The sequence below is a fragment of the Cherax quadricarinatus genome, chromosome 24 (genome assembly GCF_038502225.1).
Source record: "Cherax quadricarinatus isolate ZL_2023a chromosome 24, ASM3850222v1, whole genome shotgun sequence".
In the NCBI taxonomy this organism is placed as follows: domain Eukaryota; kingdom Metazoa; phylum Arthropoda; class Malacostraca; order Decapoda; family Parastacidae; genus Cherax; species Cherax quadricarinatus.
In genome coordinates this window covers 26,419,355-26,441,160 of record NC_091315.1, presented here as the reverse complement: position 1 = coordinate 26,441,160, position 21,806 = coordinate 26,419,355, and the positions used below count along the sequence as shown (strand labels likewise).

The window sequence follows — 21,806 nt, the reverse complement described above, 5'->3', positions numbered from 1 at the left end:
CCTCTACTTCCCCCCATTACCCTTTTCACCATTGCCCATCACACATTAATGTCAACTCTTCTTTCTCCAATTACCATTATCGCCCTACTATTCTTACAGTACCACCAACTTCCACTTTCCTCACTGACCATCTCCACTCACCGAGTCTTTGAGCTCGGTTGGCAGATATTAATTAGGTATCCACGAAGGAAGATACCTTCAAATGGTTACCTGACTTTTTTACCATTTTTTTTTTCATTTACAACTTGAGACACCTCAGTTTTAAACACTGATGTACTGTAGCTAGGATAAGAATTATGCAACTATTGGCAGGTGCAAATGTCCTCTGGCTAATTTTATGTAGACCATCTCAAATTTTATTTCACTGCGCTAACTTGAGAAAGACTTTTCTCATCAGTTTGAAACTTTCAACAGTGGTATATTGTACGTAGATTGGAACTGTTACTGGAGTGTGTAGATGCCAATTTTTCGATTTAATTCTCAATGTAGTATTTTTTCCATGAAGTAACTTGCGTATGCCCCTTCAGAACAACGTCTATCTTTAAAGGCTGCTCTATCATACAGACACGTTGGTGCCCACAGAGTTTAGGCTTAACGCGCAGAAATCATTCCCCATGACAGTAAGATGCCTGACAAACGGTGGAAAAATACTTCCAATGAAAAGCAAGGGTGCAATGAGCACACTAAGAAAATCATTTTCCTCCAAGAAATCATTTTCCTTGAATTTTATCTCTCAAGTGGTTAAATAATTCAATGTTTAATTTACACTTCTTGAACTCACGTCTGTTGACAAAGTGTCACCCACCAGCAGTGGACCTGATAAGTGTGAAGGGGCCAAGACTTTTTCACGTCCTCTCGTCTTCCATACGAGGGATTGCCAGACTCCTGGCTGTCAAGAAAGAACTGGGGGAGATTTTAAGTCAGTGCCTGATCAGCCGGGCTGTGGTACTTATGTTGGCTTTCATGTGGCTAGCACCAACAAACTGGTTGATTAGGGAGGCCTAGTCTGCGACCAGGACATGAGGGCATTGATCTTCAGAACATTCATCGGGTGGGCAGTTTATACAACTGAGAATGTTGGATTCTGAACAATAACAGGCAAATGCTGCTTCTGACTTCAAACTGTGAGTGATGTTGAACTTCGCTCGAAGGAAGGTTCGAAATAATTTTGGGTAGTGTAAGATTTCATTTGTAGACTAAACAAATTGGTTTCTCTAAAATAACTGAAGAATGCCTCTTTTGATCAGCTTCAAACTTATGAATTTTAACTTACAGAAAGGGTTTCATTGGTTTTTGAGCTGTGTATGTGCCAACTTGCCATGTATCTTGAAACTAACAAACCTGAAATACTGGTTTTTATGCAGTAAACATGGGAATGCCTTATGTAATCGGTTTGCTTGTCCTTTTACACTGAACAAGTTTTCCCTTAGGGTACGCAGTGGACTCTCTGCTTTTCATTAGAGGTATTTTGCGCAGTCTGTAAAGTTTTTTGCTTTTGTATGGAGTGATTTCAGTGTGCAGGCCCATATATCTATCAATGTTTAGTTGCCCTTGCACTTGGAGGTAGTGATTCGGCTTACTTTTTAAGAAAAAATACCTATGTTAGGCACTATTTCTGATACATATCTTGTAGTGGGCTGAATAGCCGTGAGCCACGAATGTTGATGCAGGGTTCTAATGTGCCCAGGTTTTTCATTGAATTCATTTCACACTTCTTCTCATCTTTCTCATTTCAGTAAGTTATAGCAATGTGTATGTTTGGGACCTGGCCCTCCAATATCGTCCAGGTATATATCGGCTCTCCCACTTGCTTCAGAGAGAAAATTCCAAGAACTCTGAGGCGTTCAAAGCAATTTAATGGTTCACTGATTATATGGTCAGTAAATGGTCTCTATAATCATTACCAGCTCTAATATTTGTCTGCTTTGAACAGTGTTGTGGGCACAGAATGACAGTTTACACGTGAGAACAGCAGCCAGTATAATATCGCATCACCAATGAAGTAACTGACCACCCATTCCCCCTCACTATTATGAGTGGGCACCAGCAATGATCTGGGACGGCTGGCGAAATCAGAGGGAGGGAGGGAGGGAGGGAGAGAGAGAGAGAGGGAGGGAGATGAGGAGAGAGGAGAGGAGAGAGAGAAGAGAGAGAGAGAGAGAGAGAGAGAGAGAGAGAGAGAGAGGGGGGGGGAGGGAGGGAGAGGGAGAGAAGGAAAGGGAAAGGGAGAGGGAGAGAAGGAAAGGGAAAGGAAGAGGGAGAGAAGGAAAGGGAAAGGGAGAGGGAGAGAGAGAGACCGACCCCTCAATATAACCCTCATTAGTGAGTTCCGCCTTACAAAGTCAACAGTAAATATAAGGGCTCTAGGATCACTAACTTCCACTGCCAGGGAGAACCCACTAACTTACCATCTACTAATGCATCAAGCAACGTCATACCTGTGAGAGGTTTCCAGGGATTTTATGCTCTCTCAACACAACCCGAGGTCAGCTTTTCTTCTGAGAACTTATCTCTTTCCTGTTACAGGATTTTTTGCATTTGTTGGTATAAGGATAGGAGTTTCAAAGGACTCTTGAGTTTGAGTACTCATTGTGTGTGTAGCACACTTGCCTAACATGAACCAGTGCAGTCCTCCTGTATTTTTATATTCCTCCATGTTCATCAAGAACTATTATTCTATAGCGAGGGAGCCTAGACACGTCAGTCATCACATTCACTAAAAACAACGGATATAGCTCCACTCCGGAAAGGTAGCAATAAAGCAACAGAAAAGAATTACAGACCAATGGCATAAACCTTATATATATACATCTCTGAGAGGGTTTTCAGAAGCAAGATTGCCAAGCACTTGGATTCCCAATAATTGCACAAGCCAAGGCAGTATGGGTTTAGAGCGGATTGCTCCTAACTCTCGCAACTACTAGGCCACTACGGTAGTCCTGGATGCACTGGAAAACAAACATAATGCAGATGCAGTGTACACAGAATTTACAAAAACCTTCGACAAGTACGATAATGATGACAAGGTGTACAAAATGAGTAATAAAAGAATAAATGGAATTTTAAAGATGGATTTTTAACTTTCTAACCAATAGAACGTAAAGAGTAATAGTAAAGAGAGTTAAGTCAGAGGCTGTCACAGTTAAAACCTTTGTTCCCAAAAGCAAAGCACTCGTATCCCATCCTTTCTATCATCCCTATCTGACAGGGACGTTAATCATTCCATTATATCATCCAATAAGGACACTGTAAATCTCCAAGAGACATATATCAATACATAAATAATACTCACATAGGAGACTGAAACTTATGATGTTTTGGCTCGACTTGGACCAATAACTAGACACACAGAAGCAAGAAGGGAGCCAGAATATAAACAAGAGAGGGGGGGGGTCACAGTAGTCTAACGAGGAGGTAGTAGTATTATTGTAATAGAAGCAGAAACTGCAACAGCACAAGCGGCGGCGGCAACGGCCCGTCTGTCTTCATAAGGGAACTCAATAGTTTTCTTAACTCGGTTCCTGATCAGCCGGGCTGTGGTGCATACATTAGACTGCGGGCAGCCATTACCAACAGCTAGATCAATCAAGCCAACAATCAGGAGGCCTGGTCTGGGACCTGGTTATAGGGGTGGTGGTGACCTCCGGAAGCGACTCCAGGTAACCTCCTCGTAACCAGGCCGTGAACCAAGAGGTCTGCTCTAAGATCGAGTGTTGGGACCATGAACTCCATCAAGAACACCAGCAGTGCTTCCAGGTTGGCAGCGGTCGTAAAATGAAGGGAGGTAAGAGACGGTATAGAAGACAGTGGGTGAGGGGGAGATGTTACAGGGAAGGAGGGGAAAGCTGTTACAGGAAAGGAATAAGGAGAGAAAAATGGAACTAGCGGCAAAGGTGAGGCAACAACACAGTGAGCAACAAACTAGATATTCACAGCAGCATCTCACACACACACAATCTCAGTACTAGAAAACTAATATATAACACCAGTGATCAACATCATCACCAGCTAATTTAATCTCATTTTCACAAATCTTCAATTTTGCGGCAGTTTCCCCATCTATGCAAGATTTACGTGAATACTACCTGAACATGACTTCAGGAATCATCGTCCCTCCCTCCCTTTCCTGTTGATAGAGTGAACAGCGAGGCTGTTTATGTTCAGGATCGTTAAATGTGGTTCAACGTAAGTACAAAAACCCGGTTGATCAAGCGCTTGATTCAGGAGCATATCAAGTTTACTCTTGACAGTTAAGTGTCTATTGGTAAGTTTGCTTATGCTTGGCTTATAAGCTCATTAAACATACTCCATTTCTAACATTTAACAAGCTTACGGTAATGCGAGCAATTCAATCTCATATCACATAAACCAAACACAAGTTGTACATAAATGGTATACAATATCGACAAGATTAATTAAGACACATGTGCAACATCTGGGTATCTTTCTCTGCAGGTGTTTTGTCATACGGTGATTTTATCAATACAATTCGAGGATATTATGTGAAGACTGTAGAACTATATACAAAAGACTAGGTAATCAGTCCCTCAGTCTTGGAGTTGGAGGTGAGCATCATGGTCTTGATCGCTGTGTAACTTTGTTTTTCTATACACTGTATCCAGAAATTTTAATTTATCCAACAAGCATTCAATACTATGTTTAACTGCAAAGGTAGCAAAGTCAGTGGCTGTCTATTCACAAAACAACGTTCACAAAATGCTTGACTTGTCTTCCGTGTTCACGTAGAGAAAGGGAAATAAATGTATGTATGTATGTATGTATGTATGTATGTACGCGCGTGTGTGTGTGTGTACTCGCCTAGTTGTGGTTGCAGTGGTCGATCCACAGCTCCTGGCCCCGCCTCTTCGCTGGCCGCTACTAGGTCACTCTTCCCGCTCCATGAGCGTTATCATACCTCTTCTTAAAGCTATGTATGGATCCTGCCTCCACTACGTGAGAGAGAGAGAGAGAGAGAGAGAGAGAGAGAGAGAGAGAGAGAGAGAGAGAGAGAGAGAGAGTAAAGTTGGCAGTTGCCTAGGGTGGGGAAGATGGAAGGTGAGAAAAACGAGGTAGTGGAAGGGCCAGGTAAAGAGGTTAACGGTGTGGAGTAATGAAGTTAAGGAAGATAGGGAAGTTTATGAGGAAGAGAGAGAGAGTGAAGTTAAGAAAATTAATTGGGAAAAGGCTCGGTAGAGAGGTGGGACAGAGAAGGGGAAGAGATTAAAGGCGAAACAAGAGGTTAGAGAGGAAGAAAGAAGGTAAGAGGTGAAATAAGAGGCTGAAGAAGAAGGGAAGGAAGAAATGTGGAGGTGACAAGACACACTAGTTCAGAGTACGGCTGCCGCTGCCTTCCCGTCGTCTCTGCATTAACACTGCACTACAGGGAACGCTCCCTCCCACAGCTGCTGCGGGGGGTAGTAGCGTGACTCATAACTAAACCCGCACCTCACTCACCCCCCTTCTCCCTCCCACCCACACCAAGTACCACGCACCTCTCCCACAACCCAAATACCAGACCCCTTTACCTACCATAAGAACCATGCCCCCCCCGCCTCCTCCATCATCTTCCACCGTCTATTTGCCCACTACACCCACCCACCCACAACACGTACCTGCATTTGGCGAAATTAAGTGCCAGTGGTAACCACACTGTCAAGGTGTATCATCAAAGATACCTATACCCGAATTAAAATGTACCATAAAAGCTTCCTACACCCAGATCCAAGTTACTTCACAAAGGTGACTGTACCTACACTGAGAGCAAATTGTATTCTCCAAGTTGACTGTACGTACACCCACGCTGGCTGTGCTAACCTTCTTGGGGAGGGGGAGGAAGACGGGGGGAGGGGGTAAGAAACACCTGCACAGAAGTGTGGCAAAAATCAGTAACTCACAGCAAGAGCAACTGAGGATGATTGCAGATTATCTGCCACTCTAGTTAATGCTTACAGAGATCATCGCTGAACAGAAAACGTTACAAGATAATGTATCATTAAGTAAAAATAAAAAAAGTACTGAATTAAGAAGGATGTAAAATTTGCCGGTCAATTTGTGTGTTCATAAGACAAAACACCAGCAATCTTGCAACAAGGAAAACATTAACGGTCTTGCGTTGCTGTCTACTTGTCTGGAGTTTACCTGCAGCCGCTTTCAGGGGTCACGGCCTCTGCGGCCCGGTCCCAGACCAGGCCTCTAGGTTGCTGGCGTGATCGGTGAAGCCGCTAGTGTCCGCCGTCCTATGTACACACCAAAACCCGGCTGATCAAGAACTATTTTGAAGAATCTGTCAAGTTCACTCTTGAAAACAGCTAGGGGGTTGTTGGTAATCCCCATTATGCATGAAGGGAGGGTGTTCAATCGAGGTCTTTTTACATTTGAGTTTTTCAGTGTGCTCATCATTCCCCTACGTTTCATAGGAGGTATCCTACACCGTCTACCAAGCCTCTTGCATTCGTAAGTAGTAATTTATGTGTGCAGGTTTAGAACTAACCTGCACACTAACAAGTGATAAAGAGGTACTCTCTCTCTCTCTCACTCTCTCTCTCTCTCTCACACTCTCTCTCACTCTCTCTCTCTCTCTCTCTCTCTCTCTCTCTCTCTCTCTCTCTCTCTCTCTCTCTCTCTCTCTCTCTCTCTCACACACACACACACACACACACACCCTACAGTACTTCCATTCATCAGCCACTCCATCAATAACCTAAGTCATTCTCTCCTTTACTTACGTCGCTCCACCGCAGATTCAAGACTCCCTGATCAATTCCTTACCACTCTCGTCAATCTGCAGCCCAATCTCTCCTTTCCCACCCACCACACCCATCCCTTACATCCCCAACTATCCCTCCCTCCCGTAGCTACTGGAACTATATAGCTGATGCCTGACGATATCTTCATCGCTTTAATTCTCCCAGCTCCGGGTGACCGATTTCCTTACTACATTTATGAAACTCACCCTACATGATGTGAAATAACACAACAGCAGCTAGTTTCATAATATTTCCATTTTTTCCAAGTGCCTGATCAGCTGTGTGGGTCCCTGCGGTTCCTCAGCACCAACAGTCTGTCTGGCTGGCCTGGCAGTCAACATTAAAGTCAAGCCTCAAACCGGCCTGCAAGGGGTAGAACCCTCAAAACCGGTCACTGGCTCATCACAGGTTTGTTTCCACAACATATCTTGGAGACTTAAGGTAGCAGCAACACTGATGTACCCACATTTGTTCAGAAAAATAATTTCACCTTTGTAGTAACTCTCCTTTTCACCCACTCTCATCCCTTGAGTCTCTCTCCTTCCCAATCCTCCTATGCATGCGCTCTCTCCTTCCCTCCTTTCTTTCTTGTCCTGCGGAGACTCTCCGCATCACGACATACACAATAGAAATAGAGCACAAAGGTGGTGGTCGAGTGTTCCTCTCGAGAATATCAAAAGGCACTTGATCCTCCCCCAGCAACTCTGCCCCACACACACATTACACGCACCACCCCTTGATATGCTACGCTCACAGGGTGACCACAGTACCGAACACATCACAAGAGGCACACAACAGAGTAACAGCAAAAGCTTCTTTGGTAACTCTAAGACTAACTTTCGGGAATCTCAAGAACAGTTATTCATGAGCCTACATACGACAATTGTCAGGATCGTCTTTGAATATGCAGCACCAATATAGAATTCTCTCCTGATACCACATGTTAAGAAACTGAAGATAGTGCGTGAGCGCCACCCAACACTCACAAAAGCAAAAGTACCAGACAACATGTTTGTATGGGTGTTAAAAAGAGCATCACCGGTGACACAATTGCAAGTCTACAGCTAGTCTTTCCAGTCATGAAAGCTTCCAGAAAATAAGAAAAAGACAATTGTGATTTGTCTGTGATTTATGTAAGAGAGAAGGTGAGGTAGTAAATTACAGAACAGTTTTTATAACATGTATACTACCTGTCCGGCTGAGCAGACAAGCACCAGTCAAGCCTGGCTCAGGGCTGGGCTCCAAGAGTATAAAAAAAAATCATCAAAGGCATATCAGAAGTAAAGGTGTTCCGAGGGCTCAACACCCTCGCGGCCCGATCCCAGACCATGTCTCCCCGTTGAAGGCCTGATTAGCCAGGCTACCTGGAGAGTATTCCGGGAATCAACGCCCCAGCGGCACGGTCCACGACCAGACCTCCCAGTGGATCAGGGCCTGATCAACGAGGCTGTTACTGCTGGCCGCACGTAGTCCAACGTACGAACCACAGTCCGGCTGATCCGGCACTGACTTTAGCTATCTGTCCAGCTCCCTCCTGAAGACAACCAGGGGTCTATTGGTAATGCCCCGTATGGCTGGTGGGAGGCTGTTAAACAGTGTTGGGCCCCGGACACTTATTGTGTTTTCTCTTAGTGTACCAGTGGCGCCCCTACTTTTCACTGGGGTATGTTGCATCGCCTGTCAAGTCTTTTGCTTTCATAGGGAGTGATTTCTGTATGCAGATTAGGAACCAGTCCCTCCAGAATCTTCCAGGTGTAGATTATGATATATATCTCTCGCCTGCGCTCCAGTGAGTACAGGTCAAGTGCTTCCAGGCGTTCCCAGTAAAGGTGTTTGATGGAACTTATACGTGCACCACTGCCCAGCTGATCAGGAGCTGACGTGAGGAATTAATCGAGTTATGTCCTGAAGACAGCCAATGATAATTCCCCTGATGTATGAATGGAGAGTGTTGAAAAGTTTTGGTCTCTTCACACTTATTAAGTCACCTCTTATACTCATTTCACCTACTCTCTTTATTGGGGCATTTTGTGTCATCTGCCTATCTCTCTCTTTCATAAGACGTAATTTGTGTGTGCACATTTTGGGCCAGTCCCTCTAGAATTTTACAACTGTAAATTATGATCTTTCTCGCCTAAGTACCAAGGAGTACAGTTCGAGAGAATTGAAGTGTTTTCCAATTCCAGCAATTCAGATGTTTGACTAAATGTATGCGGGAAGTGATGGGTGTCTATCCAGATCTGCATTTTCCCGCCTTAAAGCTATAAAAGGCTCTTAGGTGTACAGCAATATTTCAGTGAAGAGAAAAGTGGCTTAAAGAATATAATCATTATGTTGGCACCTCTATATTTCCAGCCTATCACTTTTCTTTGCAGCTCTGATAATACTTTTGTGATCCTATTCCAGAGTTAGACGTAAACACAATAACTGACATACCTGTGACCGGCTTCGAGTGTCCCTCAACTCGACCAGTGCCAAATAAGGTGGGCTCTAGACTAGCACTCAACCCCACAGCGAACTCAAATAACCAATTACACTCATCCCCTCCCTTCTCTCCAACACAGAGCACAAGAAGTCAACCAACAGGGAAAGAAGCGAGGGAAAAAATGCCTGAACATGAAGGTGCAAGATTAAGGAGAGTGTAAAGAAATGTGGTGAGCAAGAGGACTGTGAAGGCAAGGTTTTTCTCTTGGCTTTAAGTGGGAGCGTCGTATAGACCTTGCTCCAGCCCAAGTGCTACCGGAAACTACATTTATCAATGAGTTCTACGAGCCGAGAGAGGGTAGGGGGGGGATGGGGATATATAAAGAGCAGTGATGATGGTGGGGGGTGGGAGGAGTAGGAGTAAGAACTCAATGGTTGGGCTTAATGGGAAGAGGAACCGGAAATGAGGGATGGGAGGGGTTTGTTAGAAAGAGACGGAAAAAATAGAGCCACGGTAGAAAACCAAAAGAAAAGGACTGAGAGAAGTATATGCGAGGAAGAGAGGACACACAAGAGCGGTCGAACAAGGGAATGAAAAGTTTAAAGGGGAGAGACAAGAGGAACAATAAGGAGACGAACAAAAGAATGAACGTTATCATCTCAAAGAAATTAAGTTATTTAATATATAACTTTCCTGAGTTATTTAATACCTACTGTGCAATAAACATTCCCTTACATACTGAACATAAGTCATTATAATTAAAAACAAGAAGAAAAATATCGGTGTCGGCCGAAAATGATATCGGTATCGACCAAAATTTTGATATTGTCCCATCCCTAATATAAACACACACACACACACACACACACACACACACACACACACACACACACACACACACACACACACACACACACACACACACACTGATACTGTGTTATCGGCTCCAGGAATCATCTCTTCTACAACTTGATCTCAGACCAACTCTGTTAGAGTAAAAAGAAAATATTACAAGAATAAGACTGTTAAAAAAATAAAAGACCAGAAGACGAGTCAAGCTGAAACGTTCAACAGAATTCCGTTCCGCACACTTATGACAAAACATGGCTCACAAAAGCGATAAGTTAGAATGAAGGTTAGAAAGAGAACTCCACTTCCTCTACCCACACTCTTTCAAGAACGAAAAGAAATAATAGCAAGAAAAAAAATAGAAAACATCGAGCTAAAACTGAAAACATTAAAGAAACTCCAGGAAAAAACGAGCAAAAAACAACAGTGAAATTAAATAAATATAAAATATTTTTTTTGTCAACAATAATGCTAAAGACAAAACTATATCTAGTATTGGACCATTGTTGAAAGTACACTGAACTTTCACAGATGACAATACAGAAACAAACAAAATTCCCAAAACAATATACTTCAATACTTACAATACCCATTAATTTTTCATGAACGAGCACTTGGTCCTTTATTTATTAATGTATATTGTACACCTGTCATTTAATTAGGCGTATTCCGCAAGGGCTTATACAGTATGTCTCCCGCTTTCGAAAGAGATTAATCTCAATGTATACATTGGAAACCCGTATCTAAATAAATTTAGCTTGCGCTCCAGGGAGTGCAACTTTGTCACGAAGACAGGAACTGTGTGAGGTTTAAGTGGGTCAGACGGGGGAGGTGCTCATCCTCCGGCACTGAGAAGCCGTCGCTGCCGCCATCACCATCACAACCATAAGCAGCTGCTGCTGCTGCTGCTGCTGCTGCTGCTGTTGTTGTTGTTGTTGCTACACTGGCTACAACTCGTTACTAATACCAAAGTGATAGACTATTCTGAGAACGAGCCACGAGGGCAACTGACGCCGGAACCACGAACAATTAAATTAAAAGTATACTATAAACGTACACAAGGCAGTCCCTCACCTACAAACGTTAAGTCCCTTCTTTCCCTCTTCATGCCTTCCTTTTCTTTTCCATCCCTCCCTCCCAGTTTCATTCTCTCATTTACCTTCTTCCCTCCCTCCCTCCCCATCTTCCCCATTTCCTCCCTTCCCCATTCCTTCTCCGTCTCATGCCTCCTCTCATCTCTTTTCTCACGTCGTCTTCCTTTACAATCACCGTCGTCGCTCCGCTGCCACACCTGGCCTCCATGATCATCACCTGCCCACTATTGTTTACAACTTGTGTACATGAAGCAAGAGAAAGAACAGATAAAAGTAGATACCTGAGGAAGACATGACAGCAACAAAAGGATAAAGCGAGACATTTAACAATGAAAGGATGGGGGGGGGGGGGATTTGGAGGGGGGAAAGTCCTGTACACGCCATTGCTGCGAGTCCTGTCTAACCAAGACAGGACTCGCAGCAATGGCGTAAAGTAGGAAAAAACTAGATTTTAAAAAAACATATAGGAAAGCACTGGTTTGGTAAAGAGTTGTGGATAAGTGGAATAAACTCCCGAGCAACGTCACTGAAGCGCAAAACCTTGTGTAGCTTTAAAAACAGGTTAGGCAAGTACATGAGTGGGTGTGAGTTGAACTTGCCTAGCATGGTCCAGTAGGCCTGCCGGAGCTCTCCTTCCTTATGTTCTTATATCTGTGATCAGTTTCGAGGGTTCTTCTAGCAACCCCAGGTAGCTGGGTAGCCCGGAATGAAGCCAGATTTCTTTGTGGAGTGCGTGGTTACCCAGGCTGTTGCTGTTACCGGCCTGCAGGTCCACACAATCATAAGAGGATCAAAAGAGATATAAAAGGTCAGGAGTGGCAAAAACAAAAGATGCTACAAGAAAAAATGTGGAGAGAGGTAGGCAGGAAGAATGGGGGGGGGGTGGATTATAAGGTCGTAGTAATAGGTAGTAAAAGTAGGTAGTTGCAGTAGTAGTATATATAACTAGGAGGAAGTAGAAGTAGTGGTGGTGATGGTGGCGGCGGCAGCAGGTAATAATAGTTAGTAATAAGAAGCAGGAAAGAGGGACCATTGGTAATCGCCAGAGGTATGGAGAATAGCAGATGTAGTACAGACAGGTTTAAACTACAGGCCATTGTCAATGACAATCATAATATGTAAAGTTATGGAGAAGATAGTCAAGATAAGTGTTGTGGAACACCTAGAGGGAAAAGGTTCATAACCAACCAGCACAATTATAAACATGGTAAATCCCATCTCACAAGAGGGATGGTAGAATGCATATTTTTGGACTGTTAGGTTTTTGATACAATACTACAACACGAAGCCGGAACAAAAGCTAGAGGAGTAGACAGAAATACCAAGAGGCATTACAATAGCTCAAGGAATACCTAACAGGAAAGAAACGAGTAACTGATCGAGAAGTGTGACGAGCGGGTCTCCGCACAGATCAATCAGTACTGGGAACGGTATTATTTCTTGTGCAAAAGAACATGACAAAAGAAACAAGAGACGGGTATCCCTGTTCACAAAGGATGTGAAACTAATGAGAAGACTACAAACAGGGAAGAACCAGAATAGACTACAACCGAACCTAGACAAGCTACAGAATTAGTCTAACAGGTGACATAGAATTTAATTCCAGCAAATGCAGACTTCTGAAGACTGGAGAAGGGCAAAGAAGACCTAAAACGAAGTACAGGCTCTGGGGACAAAGCCTGTAAATCGTATTCAAGGAAGACCTCAGGGTGAGAATAATACAGATATATATTAGCTGAGGTGCACATCAACCTATTAACTTCTACAATAAAACAGCATTTAGCAAATCTAAGCTTAGCACTCAGGAATGTCAACGAGCAGTCATGCACGACACTATATACAGCATTTGTCAGGCCACCTTGAAGTATGCGGCACCAATATGGATCCCACACCTAACCAAGCATGTCACTGGAAAAAAATGGAGAGCAGCAACGAGACTGGGTCCAAAGCTAAGTAAGGTGCATGAGTTATGAGGAGAGACTAAAGGTACCAAACCTGATGACATTTGTAGACAGAAGGACCAGCAGTGGCATAACCACGTACAAAATAGAAAGGCTGGACAGGGACAGCTTGTTCGAGAGGCAAAAAGTTCCAGGGAAACATTTTTTTTAGTTTCAAGAGTGGTCAAGAACTAGACAGCAAGAGGTAAAGGCAGGATCCATACATCACTTTACGAATAGGTATGACAGGGCTTAGGAAGCTAGGAAAACAAAATCCCACTAGCGGTCACCGGAGAGGAGGGGCCAAGGTCTTGAGATTCGACCCCTTGTTACCACAAATAAGCGAGTAGATGAGGAGAGTGCACATACACACCACCTTCCACTCACCTGGAGGTTACCTGGAGGTTATTCCGGGGATCAACGCCCCCGCGGCCCGGTCCACGACCAGGCCTCCCGATGGATCAGGGCCTGATCAACTAGGCTGTTACTGCTGGCCGCACGCAGTCCGACGTACGAGCCACAGCCCGGCTGATCCGGCACTGACTTTAGGTATCTGTCCAGCTCTCTCTTGAAGGCAGCCAGGGGCTTATTGGCAATTCCCCTAATGCTTGATGGGAGGCTGTTGAACAGTTTTGGGCCCCGGACACTTATGGTGTTTTCTCTTAGTGTACCAATGGCGCCCCTACTTTTTATTGGCGGCATTTTGCATCGCCTGCCCAGTCTTTTACTTTCGTAGGGAGTGATTTCTGTGATTTCTGTCTCACTTGCCTCTGCCTCCTCCCGCCCTCCATTCTCTTCCAAACGCTTACCCTCCCAACCCCACTCTACTCGGATTAGTTCGACAATATCAATCTCTTCTCCATCCTCCTCTGTTCACCCCCCCCCTTTCCCTCTCTTTCCTTCTGCTTCTACAATTATATAATCTACAACTACCTATATTATTATTATTATTAAGTAGTAGGAAGTGCTGAAGCGCCTGTGGAATTGAAAGTAATCTTATTTGAACCAAGGGAAGAGATGGTAACTCCACTTCCTTCCATTGAACTGTAAAATTCTTATAATAGACTAATTATTTGCTGGTAGATTTGGGCTTGCTTGACATTTCTGCGCTTCATACAAAACAAAACAGTCAGCAGCCAGATGACGTGGTTGAGGCCATGACCTTCCAAGAAGCAAACCAACAGGCTGGAATGATAAATCATCTATTATGAGTTTCCGCCAGAATTCTAAACAATGTTCCTTGTGACCTTGACCTCTGACCTCTCCTGAGCTATTCTTTCCTCCTACGAAGAACCTCTGAACTTCAGGTAAAGTCAACAGCATTAATGACGGTAGCACGGGCACTAACAGTTAACAAAAACATACGAAAGAAAAACTGTGAGATATCTGTGACGGCTTTCCGGTATTTTCCTACTCTCACGGACTGGCCTATTACCAGACATTCCTAACAATAGCATCATTAAACAGGTTATTAGCACATGCATCCCACAGACCCATACGCCATTACAGAACTGACAGACAAAATCGTCATCTGCGGCGGAAATTGCAGCAGTAAGAGCATCACAGCAAAGCGAGAGACGTGAGCGGGAGAGTGGATGGGTGTGGCAGCGGAACAGCACTGCAGAGGCTTGCACGTGTCCTGCCTCCACAACCACCCGTAACTTTGTTACCCCACACATGTGACTCCTCAAACTCTTCACCTCCACCAAACTGCCAGCCCACACACCCTCACCTCCCCTCCCTGTATTCTTGTCTCACCTTACACACACACTATAAGTGATGCGACTGCGGAGCGTGGGAGCATGTTTATAACCTATTTAATACCAGATTTGTTTTTCCTAGAGATGCTTCCAGGGGTGAAACTTGTGTTAAGAAAGATGGAAGTACAATAGATGATACATAGTGGTGGACAGGATTCATTAAGTGTCCTGTATATATGGTTGGCTGGTGAAGCAACTCCTAGAAACAAATCATATGACTTATCAATAAAAAATAAAACGACCTCAAATACGAAAAAAAATGAAATTGTGCAACTGTGTGAAGCGTTGGATGCTCGTTCGTTCCTCTGGGTAATTTAACCTCTACTCAGATGAGAACCCTGAGTGTGACCACTGTGTGTAAAAGCACACATGCACAAACTAGTGCCAGAATTGAGAGGAATGAACGCTGAGGTTGAATGAACCGAATCTCGCTTCCTTGGCGGATTACGACACACACAATTTTAAGGAATGACAGGGTAGATAGAGATTGACTTAATTAAGAGAATCAAAATTAAGGGGACATAGGGATGTAAATAAATATTTCTTTAGTCCCAGAGTGGTTAAAAAGTGAAATTGTTTTGATTAAGCAGTAGTTACGTATTCTCCCACCCTTAAAAAAAAATTAAATGCATTTTCCATTTGTTCCCCTGGATAATTTTTGTTCCTCCTCCTACCTTCACATTTTTCCCTTAGGTCTCTCTTGTCGGAATGAAGAAGTTTCAACAAAAAGCTAGAAGCTTCCATCTGTAAGTACCAGATAATTATGAAAGTGATGGATATGTAAGCCCGTAAGCCGCCTGTGCAAACAGCCAGGCTGACCAGGCGGGTCAACATGAAAACCTGGCCTCAGGCAGAGCTGCGAGGGAAGAGGAGCCCTCGAAATCGGCCACAAGCACAGATTCATTTGACCCAAATACCATGATAGTTCTGAGCCTTTTGTCCCCCTCCCTGTGGCTTGGTTGGTAGTGAACTTAGCTCACATACTGAACGACAATGTCCATCTTTTGATCCTTGGCACAGGTGGAAACGTTTGGGATGTTTCCTTACACCTGCTGCCCCTGTTCACCTAGGTACCTGGGCGTTAGAAGACTTGTGGTTGTTATCCCTGGGGGGTGGTAGTATACCTTAGATAGGGCTACGTTTAAAAATGAGCCGAGGTAGGAATCTTCGCCTGTAAAACTGATCTGTATTAAAAAAAAAAGGGGGTTGCCCTCTGAAGTCGCTTCTGGAAGTCACCGCCCCCGGGGCCCATTGCCAGACCAGACTTCCTGGTTGCCGACCTAATCGATCAAGCTGTTGGTGCAATTTTTGCCTTCTTTTCTCTGGTGACTTGTCGAGTACATGTTGCTTTGCAAGCTAGAGAGGAGTTCCTCTATAGTTGACGACGCAGAATAGCAGAACTTCTCAAAGTTTGCACTTTCTAAGGCACGAAAAGTGATACTGGTTAAAGATGGAAAACACTGAGCTCAAACTGCATGCATCATGCAATAAGCACAACACTGCAAAGTGGACCCCTACAGTAGTGCGACATCGGCATTCCCAACTCTTGCCTATATACCTATGAACTGCAGAGGAGTCATTCACTTCAAAGATACTATTTGACGAGGCAAAACTGACAAAATCCAATAAGTGCATTTGGTGAATTTACAGCAATATCACAAAATTATCTTTATTGGTGGAACTTTTAGGCTCGCCTCATTTCCACAGTCTTGGTATTTCCTACACGACGTTATCTAACGAACTAGTTATACTGTACGTATTTGCTGCTGAAGATGAGAGCTACCTTGAGTTTACAGGGGGTTAACGCCCCAGCGGCATGTCCCAGACCAGGCTTCCCGGCTGCTAGACTTATCGACCACGCTGTTGGTGTGAACCACACGCAGTCCAACGTATGCACCACAACATGGTTAATCAGGAATAAACGTGAGGAACGTATTCCCTTATGCACGATGGGAGGGTGTAAATATTTGGAGGGACCAATATCCTAAAATACTCATGCACATTAAGTCTGAAAAAGTGATTATTTTTATTATCAAGTTATCAAACTAAAAGGTGAAGGCAATAAGATGAAGTCAATAATCATCATATGAAAATCAGCATCTCAATTTTGCCAGTTTCTTCTATAAAAGACAAATTGGTATCAATACAGGCAAAATGTATGTAAAATTTTAAGAAAGATTTATCAGCATTTAAGCTTTTAAAAATGCATATACTTAAGATTTATTAAAGGATTTAACCTAAAACAACCCACTAAAGTCAACACTTGTATATTTCTGATTAGAAGAGACATTCTACAGGTTATATCATGAAGGCCAATTTGATTAATAACACTGACATACAGAAACGAGCAACCTAAAAATCAAGCCAAAGCGTCTGAGGAAAACACATTAACATTAAAAGTTTAAAGCCGACCTGAAGAGGATTCTACAGTTATTGCTCCAGACTGGTGCTAGCCTGGTCAACCAGGCTGTTGCTGCTGGAGGCCCACTGCCCCACACATCCATCGCAGCCCAGCTGATCTGGCACTTGGTGAAGATCCAGTTCTTTGCATCAAGAGCCCCTCGCCAAAACACCTTTGAAGAGTTTCACTATTCTCGGAGCCCGGCCATGGGCCAGACTCGTCTAATGCTTGCCTGGTTAACCAGGGTGTTGCTGCTGGAGCCCCGCTGCCCCACATATCCATCACAGCCTGGATGATCTGGCACCTGGTGACGATACTTGTCCAGTGTCTTCTTGGAAGCTTCTACACTTGTTCCAGCCGTGTTTCTGATATCTTCTTGTAAGATGTTGAATAGTCCGGGACCCTGGATGTTGATACAGTGTTCCCTTATTGTCCCCACTGTACCCCTGCTCCTCACTAGGTTTATTTTGCACTTCCTCCCATATCTCTCACTCCAGTATGTTGTTATGGCATTGTGCAGATTTGGGACCAAGCCCTCGAGTACTTTACAGGTATATATTATCATGAATCTCTCTCTTCCGCTCCTATGAGTACATTGAAGGCGTTCCCAGTAATTTAGGTTCTTTACTGGCACAGTGTGAGCCGTAAACGATCTCTGTATCTGTTCCAGCTCTGATATTTCCCCTGCTCTGAATGGAGTCGTCAGCACTGAGCAATATTCTAAATGAGGGAGCACTAGCGATTTGAAGAGTGTCACCATCGGCATTATTTCCCTGGTTTTGAAAGTTCTCAATACCCACCCCCGTCATCTTCCTGGCTGTCGTGATCTTTGTTTTGTTATGGTCTTTAAAAGAAAGGTCAGCGGACATAATTATTCCCAGGTCTTTCACGTGTTCCTATCGTTGTATTTGGCGAGCCTCTTGAGTTTTGTAGTGTTCCTTTTGAGTTCTTCATTCTTCATCCTTTCCATTCCTTCCACTGCCCACTCGGTAAAATAATGCAATATAAAATAATACTATACCATTAAAAAGGGATAAGTGGAAATATGGGATCTACATACTCTAACCTTCTTCTAAAGATGATACAACAGTGTTGAAAGTTTGAAGCTGATCTGCGGAGGTTTTAGATTATCACACAAATTCTCAGAATGGCCTTAGTAACATTGTCCAGAGGGCGCTCACACATGTAAATAATTATGTGAATGTTGTCCTAGATACAGTGCACCAGTGTTAAAACTTGAAGCCCATCGAATAAGGATCTAACGAGTTATAAATTAAAATTTAAGAGAAAGAAACGGACACTGTTGACAAGAAATGTTCCGAAAAAAATAAGACTATCCTCATTACATTTAAAAATGCCCTACAAATGCGAATTTTTCATTTTCTTTTCACACATATATTCTATTTTAAATTCTTTTCAATCCCACAAGAAAAAATATTTCATTTTGATTTTTAAATAAAATCCAACTTGATACAATGTTAAAAAATTGGCAAATTGGCACCAAAATCAACACACACCCTTCCAATTAGGATACACCAGTGCTTAAGGTTTGAAGCTTATCAGAAGAAGCATTCTTTAGTTACTAAACGGTTAACTATTTAATAAAATTGACAAATTGAAATTTACATAGCTCAGAGTGAACACCAAGCTTTCTTTTAATAAGCTTATTAGTGGTGAAAGTTAAAACTTGATCAGAAAAGGCATTATCCAGTAATTAACCTTAATTTCAGTAAAATTTAAAATTTGCACCCAATCAGACTAAACTTATGAAGTATCATCCATCTTACAGATATCAATACTAATATCTTGAAGCCGATCAGTAGAAGCATTGTTTATTGAAAACAGATGAATTTCACTATTTATTCAGGACACTGGGACTCATGCTACTCAATAACTGCACGAACTGTGTGTTCAGGAAGCCACACCAGTGGTAAAACTTTTAAGCCAATCAGATGAATCGTTCTCCAGTTATTCCAAGTGCTTTTAACTATTTTACCACAAACAAATTTTCCTGCACGCAAACAAAACTTAATGGGTAATATCCTGGCCCTAATATGCATGAGTCATTAAATACTGAAGAAGTAAACTGAAATTTATTTAACATGATTTAACGGGAATATAAATATCACAGTATTTTGAACATAAAATGGTTAAATCTGCACTTACACACTAGAATTTCACGCTCTGCCATCATCAAATTAGGATACACCTTATTTGAACGTTTGAAATTACACCACTGAGGGTTTTGGAAGTTATCCAAGTCATTTCAGGATGATAGGAATGGGTTCAGTCATAGGACACCTACATATGCCAATTGTTCCAAGAATCTGGTCATAGTGACCGTACACGGACACTGAAGTTTTGAAGCCAACTGGATAAGGCATTTTTGAGTTATTAGCAAAAGGAAAACAAAGCCGAACGAAAAAGAAAAATTCAAGGAACCTTTCAAAGGTCCCTTTTCCGAGATACATAATTACATGTTAAATAGTTGGAACATTCAAAATAAGAGATGCTAACTTAATTATAAGACTAAGTCACTTATTCTATCGAGACCGGAATATTGATGTACATTAACAGCCCTCCCCTTTAAAGCAGGCAAAATTGCAGGCCTGGAGGATGTAGAGATAACTTTCACTTTCCATATAAATTAAGCATCTAACTTACTAGGAATACTTGAAGTCACTTGAATTACATTTCTTGGAACGTAGGCAAGAAAGTTACATTGAAATTTACACCCGGGGCTTGGCAACACATATATCGAAACCGCTCCCTACGAAAAAGAAGTTCGGCAGACGGTACAAAATACACTAATTCAAAAGCAAGAGTGCAGTAAGTAAAGTAAGCAGTAACTCAGTGTCAAGAGATCAAAAAGCTTCAAAACCTTCTCTTGACTCATAACTTCTAGCTGTCTTCGGGAGGAGGGGAGACTCGGTAACTTCCGTAAGTCAGTTCTTGATCAGCTGAGCTGTGGTGTATACACTGGACTGCATGCAGATAGCACCTACAGCCTGCAACTGGGAGGCCTGGTTTTGGATTAGATCTCGGGGGCGGTGACCACCCAAATCGTCAGTAGGTAAAAATTAGTTATACCATGTGACCTCTGACCGCGAGGCACCGGCGCTCATAAGTTCAAGCCAGTTACGCTCATTAACACTGGCACAGTTATTCGTGCTTACTGTGGATCCTCTCGGCACTTTTGCATCATGTGGTGCCTACGTTGGCCTGGTCTGGGACCAGGAAATGTTTACAGGTAAGCTATAGGTATCGCCTAGTGGCGGCAATGACTAGGTTGTGGCAACTGCTTCCGTTGTTTCCTTGACATCCTAGCCAATTTACCTGTGATGTGACCAAGATTTGCTCAGCTGAGCCTCGTGGTTCTGGAAATGGCTAAGACAGAAAGAACACTTGCACCTCTCTACACACACTAGCCCACTTTCAAGTGACTTGGAACTATGTAGTTAAGTTTTCGGTATAAAACCCTCACTATATAGCAGTAAATATTTGCTCGTGAACTGCGATTTTATGTCTTTACCTGGTCCTTCATAAAGTATTGTGTTTCGCATTGTTCTGCTCCCTATAACCACAAACAGATAACTGCAAATAGTTACACACCAACTTGCCTGTTCTTCCTCTTTCAATTTTTTTTTTATTTATCCTCCACTTCACCAAACAAACTTCTCTTCATACTTCTCTGGCGTACCTATCGTAACTCCCCTCAATGCACCTCCACAGTCCCTCTGAATATTGCTCCTGTCTTCATTTTCTAACTCTAGATGAACTTCTTAACCTCAACAACTTCGCCCTTGAACCCTTGACTACCAGTTACCTCCAGAACACGCCATGCGCGCGTGCACAGAAGAGACCTCAGAGGGAACGGGGGGGAAGAGAAAATAGCTGGGGGTCATTTCAACAGGCCTGCACTGCTGTATAAATCTGGGAGACTATCACCACCCTCCCCCTGCCTCGTAAAAATAATCTCAGCACAGGATTATATGGAGGAAAAGGGCTTGAGGGGAACTACTCTAATTCTCCTCCCTTCCCTCTACTATCTCTAGCCCTCCCTGCTCTCCCCTCCCCTTCCTGCTCCCTCCACTCCCCTCCCCCTCTTGTATATACCGTCCCTACAACCATAATCATCCTCTCTCCCTTCATCTCTTCCCTTTCCAACTCCACCCTTCTTACCCCCCCCCCTCCTCTCCGCCTAGTTTCCCCTCATCTCGCCCCTTCCATTCTCCCCCTGCGAATACTGGAATGCGGAAGTTGCTCTCGTAATGATGCGGGTCAATCGGGGCTTTGGAGGAGCTCCGTCGCTGTAACAAGTTACGCCTCTCACATTTGCATAATCTCGTTCATCGCCTCACAATGCCCGAGTAATGAAAAATTTAAGTGATCTCCGCATCTCTTAGATTACACACAGCTAGTGATGAATTACACTCATTTCTCTCATTAATTCATCCATCCTCCACCTCTCAACTATTACCATTAATGACGAAGCACCGAAATCGTAATGAAAAGTAATCAGGTTCGATCTGAATAAAAGGAGGGTAAGAGTAGGTTCAATCCCTTAAATCAAGAGCCCTTCCTTTCAAGT

General features: G+C 43.3%; 1 protein-coding gene across 6 annotated transcripts in view; it reads right to left on the bottom strand.

The window, feature by feature from the left end:
• The window catches only part of Nrg (Neuroglian), a 434,360-nt gene that overhangs the window by 272,205 nt on the left and 140,349 nt on the right, over window positions 1-21,806 (bottom strand). The window lies entirely within an intron of this gene.